The 5,000-nt window shown below is 52.1% G+C and overlaps 1 pseudogene; it reads right to left on the bottom strand.

Annotated features, from left to right (window-relative positions):
* Positions 1-3,916: 3,916 nt before the first annotated feature.
* LOC126330735 (large subunit ribosomal RNA) overlaps positions 3,917-5,000 on the bottom strand; it is a 2,981-nt pseudogene continuing 1,897 nt past the window's right edge.

Raw genomic sequence — 5,000 nt, 5'->3', positions numbered from 1 at the left:
GAAAACTTTAGCCAGATCTGGAGCCAACTGGGGTGCTAGATACTGCAAAATCTCGGCCGGCACCTTGTCAGGACCAGGCGCTTTCCTCTGTGCAAATGTATGAAGTGCAGCCACCACCTCCTCTACAGAGAAGGGGTAAACGTGCACTTCATTCACATATGGCTCCAACAATGCTTGTCGTGTTCTTCGCTGCTCCTCCGTATCCTCTTCTTCAACATCATCTGGTAGCAAAACGTTCAGCAGTACATTAGCAGTTTCCTCCCACGTTGTAGTACACCGGCCATCTTCCAACCGCAAAGTTGACAGCATCCCTGGAGATCTGATCTTCTCTCTCACAAGCTTGTATGGAACCCCCCATGGGTCCAGACCGAGCTGCTCGTTAACGAAATTCTGCCATGATTGCCTCCTTGCCTGCTGAATAGCTTGCTGGTATCTATCCTTCAGGCGGCGATACCTCCTCAAGTGAAACTGTCTCTCTTCATGCCCAAAGCTCCTTTGATAGTTACTCCGCGCCCTCCTGACAGAGCGCTTGAGCGCGGTCAGTTCTGGGGACCACGGAGTAGCCTGCGTGCGAACATACCTCGCCACCCGGGGGACTGCTGCAGCAATAGCCGCCTCAATGGATGCCAGCAGATCGGCAACCACATCATCCACATTCTGTATTTCCGCCTCAGAGCCCAGCCCTGGAGGACGAAACTCCTGTGATAGTCGGTCCCAATCAGTTTTCCGGTAATTATACCTTTCCTCCCAATCCCCAGTATCTTCCACAACCTCAGTACAATACTCAAAGAATATACAATTATGGTCACTCACTGTGAGATTGTCAACAACTCTCCAGTCACAAACGTGCGGTGCCGAGCTCTGAGTTGCCAAAGTCACATCAATATTGGAAACAGCACCCGCCCTCCCTGAAAAGGTAGGTGGGTGTCCAGGTTGATTCATCACATCAAGATGCATTTGCATAATCAAGTTCTCGAGCTCGACACCCCGCTCATCCTGCTCCGCACTGTGCCACAGAGGAGACTTGGCGTTCGCATCCATACAGACTATTACAGACTTGCCTTGTAAAGTTCTGAGTATCCAGTCCAACTGATCCAAAAATCCAGTTATATGCTGCCGAAATTGACAGTATACATTAACAATGAAAACTAAATTCGTCAACAAATTAAGTTGCACCACAATCACATGTTCATTACAAAATTGTGTTAAAACAGTGGTCTTGATCAGTTTATTCAGCACTACAACAGCAGTCATAGGATTCTCCCCTGAGGAAACCACTTGCGCGGACGCAGGAAATCCGGGAATCCGACCAGCACAGGAGGCCGGCTCTTGGATCACAAGAATATCCAGTAACTCTTCCTCCGCTATCTTTCTCAGCTCTTGCGCAACCAGATGGCTGCGCATAGCATTAATCTGCAGCAACCTGAATCGCCCCATTAGCCAGGGGGATAGAAAACATGAAGGCGGCTAGCAGGCCAAGGCTTCGAAAAATCCGAGACATTTCGTCCATACATCTTGACCATATCTCTGTAAATTTTTTCTATATCAAATTTCCGGCCCCTTCTAGCAAACACCTTCTCCACCAAAAGTTTTAGATCATCAGGTTGCGTTGGAATATTAGCAGCATGCAAATGAATGCAGTCAACATCCTCCAAGGCTGGGTAAGTAATATCTTCCCCACCCCTATGCTCTGTTCTAACAAGCTGCCTCAGTGCAACAGTTAACAATGCAGGCTCTTCAAGCCTTGACAATCGCAACTTGAGGTCGAAATTATCATAGGTGTCACCTGGACCAACTGCATTGTAAGATACACCGCCACCATCACTATTTACACATTTTACATCGGTAACATTCACAATATTTACATCTGAACCTTCACTACCACCACCACCTCCGACTTCAATAGGGACTAAAGACACACCATGTCGGTCTTGATTTGAGAAATCTTGGATCACAGACTCCTCCACACTGGCACTCAATGGCCGACAAGTTAGCCGACCCATAGCTGCCTCCAAGTCGACCTCCGTCTGGACGCCGACCTCCACCATCAGACTGCCCGTGGAACCCCGAACGTCGTCGGAGCAGAGTAAAGAACCTGTGGACAGAGCCTTATAAATTAACCTACCCCTCTCTGCGTCCCTCTTTTCTTTACTAGGTGATTTTTTCTTTGGCGCCTTACGGGTCGCCATAATCTGTCCTCTGTACAATCCTGTCTAAGAACATTCGGTAGGTGGGGCAATCCTTCGGTCCTCCACACTTCCTACCACGTTTCTTACATGGTATGCACACAGGAGGTCTGTCCTTGTTAGGGCAGTCCCTCCTTTCATGCCCCACCAGCCCGCAGTGAGCACATACAGACTGATCTTCACTACAATATTTGTTTGTATGATTTAAGTCTTGACACTTGGTGCATCGTGGCACCGCCAAGTAATCCTTAATGTTTAGTGCAGAGTATCCTACATATAACCTCCCGATTCTTGTTAATGGCTTCCAAAGTTCAGGTGAAACCTCCACCACATGATGCACAGTCAGCTTCTCCCTCGGCCCTACTTTAAATCGCAACCTGAACTGACTGTCAAACTCCTCCCTCGTCATAGACACATCAAAATTCTGTGTATATATCGCATCCAACAGGCTGTCCGCATTCATATGAGTAGGAACATCATACAGGCACATCAAAGGCCTGCGTTTCCTTGGCGGTTCACACTTAACCTTCTCCATCAATTCCTGATTTGCCATTATTCTTTGACTATCTTCTTGTGTAGCTGTCTCAACAATTAGTACATTTTTAGCAGTCCTGACCGTGTTAATTTTAATTTTGTCACGTTTAGGATTAATGCATTTTTCGAAAGCAGTCTTAACAGCACGTATATCCTCGCCTGCCTTTGGTTTAATAAATACAGTCGGGTATGTCTTTTTAATATTGTGCTCAATTGTTTCCCTTGCCGACGGTGCTTTAGCCGCAGGGGCACTCGCAACCGCGGCATAAGACCGTGCCACTGCGGGCTGACCTCTGAGACGCTCATTCTCTTTCTCTAGTTCCAACAACCGACCCTCAAGTTGTGAGTGGGCCATCGCCCATCGAGCTACACAGTCCCTAATGTGATTAATCGCGTAGTTGCTGATCTTACCGTTTTTAACACTAGAATCCAGCAACTTCAAAAAGCGCGTGTGTCGCTCAGCGACAGTCAAATTCTCCTCCATCATCGAATCGCCCTCGAGCGCATTATCACTCTCTACATTTTCAGCCATATTGACGAATTAGAGAGTGAAAAATGGAGGCCCGTCTCTTTCCCCGGACCGGCCTCTCTGGCATGGGGGGAGGCTAAATGCAGCTCGCTCACCGGTCCCGCCCCTTGACCAAGAGCTTTCCACAACAGAGCTGCTAGGTTTAGCACGCCGTGGGTACAGCGCACTAGTCCTCTTCGACGGCTGCACCATCGAGGTTTTCACCCGCTCCCTTGCCGACGAATGCCACCCGCATTCCGGGAGAGCGGATTCACCCTCCGTCCTTCGCCCCCTACTAGGCCGAGTTCCCACCAAAGGCTAAAGACCCGGTCCTACTCAGGTGCCGGGCCGGTCCCCCAGTCATTCAGGGGTTTGGACCCATCTAACCTAACCGGGGACATGTCACCACGCCCCGGCTTGGCGGATCATGCCCCGGATATCCAGGGGCAAGGCGGGTGACCTTCACCGACTTGGGCCAGGTTCCCGCCGCGAAGAGTGCAGCCGCCGGAACCGGTGTGCAAGATGTTCAGCACACCGTCGCCCCCCTGCCCTTTAGTCGCCCGAAGGCTTAACAGCTCCACCACGAGAAGGCGGGCAGGGGCACTTGGGAAGGAGAGGCTGGCTGGTCGAGACGCATCCTTCCCCCGCTGCCTATTCCCAACCATGGACCTACGCAATTTGCAGGCCCACAGCATGAGACAGCCGGAGCTAGTAGATAGGGACAGCGGGAATCTCGTTAATCCATTCATGCGCGTCACTAATTAGATGACGAGGCATTTGGCTACCTTAAGAGAGTCATAGTTACTCCCGCCGTTTACCCGCGCTTGCTTGAATTTCTTCACGTTGACATTCAGAGCACTGGGCAGAAATCACATTGCGTCAACACCCGCTAGGGCCATCGCAATGCTTTGTTTTAATTAGACAGTCGGATTCCCCCAGTCCGTGCCAGTTCTGAGTTGATCGTTGAATGGCGGCCGAAGAGAATCCGCGCACCCGCGCGCCCCCGGAGGAGCACGCTAAGGCGGACGCGGCCTCGCAGCAAGGAAGATCCGTGGGAGGCCAAGGCACGGGACCGAGCTCGGATCCTGCACGCAGGTTGAAGCACCGGGGCGCGAACGCCGCGCAGGCGCGCGCATCCTGCACCGCCGGCCAGCACGAGGCCAACCAACGGCGAGAGCAGACCACGCCCGCGCTAAACGCCCGCACTTACCGGCACCCCTACGGCACTCACCTCGCCCAGGCCCGGCACGTTAGCGCTGACCCACTTCCCGACCAAGCCCGACACGCCCCGATCCTCAGAGCCAATCCTTATCCCGAAGTTACGGATCCAATTTGCCGACTTCCCTTACCTACATTATTCTATCGACTAGAGGCTCTTCACCTTGGAGACCTGCTGCGGATATGGGTACGAACCGGCGCGACACCTCCACGTGGCCCTCTCCCGGATTTTCAAGGTCCGAGGGGAAGATCGGGACACCGCCGCAACTGCGGTGCTCTTCGCGTTCCAAACCCTATCTCCCTGCTAGAGGATTCCAGGGAACTCGAACGCTCATGCAGAAAAGAAAACTCTTCCCCGATCTCCCGACGGCGTCTCCGGGTCCTTTTGGGTTACCCCGACGAGCATCTCTAAAAGAGGGGCCCGACTTATATCGGTTCCGCTGCCGGGTTCCGGAATAGGAACCGGATTCCCTTTCGCCCAACGGGGGCCAGCACAAAGTGCATCATGCTATGACGGCCCCCATCAACATCGGATTTCTCCTAGGGCTTAGGAT

This window comes from Schistocerca gregaria, unplaced genomic scaffold (assembly GCF_023897955.1).
Source record: "Schistocerca gregaria isolate iqSchGreg1 unplaced genomic scaffold, iqSchGreg1.2 ptg001345l, whole genome shotgun sequence".
In the NCBI taxonomy this organism is placed as follows: domain Eukaryota; kingdom Metazoa; phylum Arthropoda; class Insecta; order Orthoptera; family Acrididae; genus Schistocerca; species Schistocerca gregaria.
The sequence above is the reverse complement of the archived record's forward strand: the minus strand, read 5'-3'. Positions and strand labels throughout refer to the sequence as shown.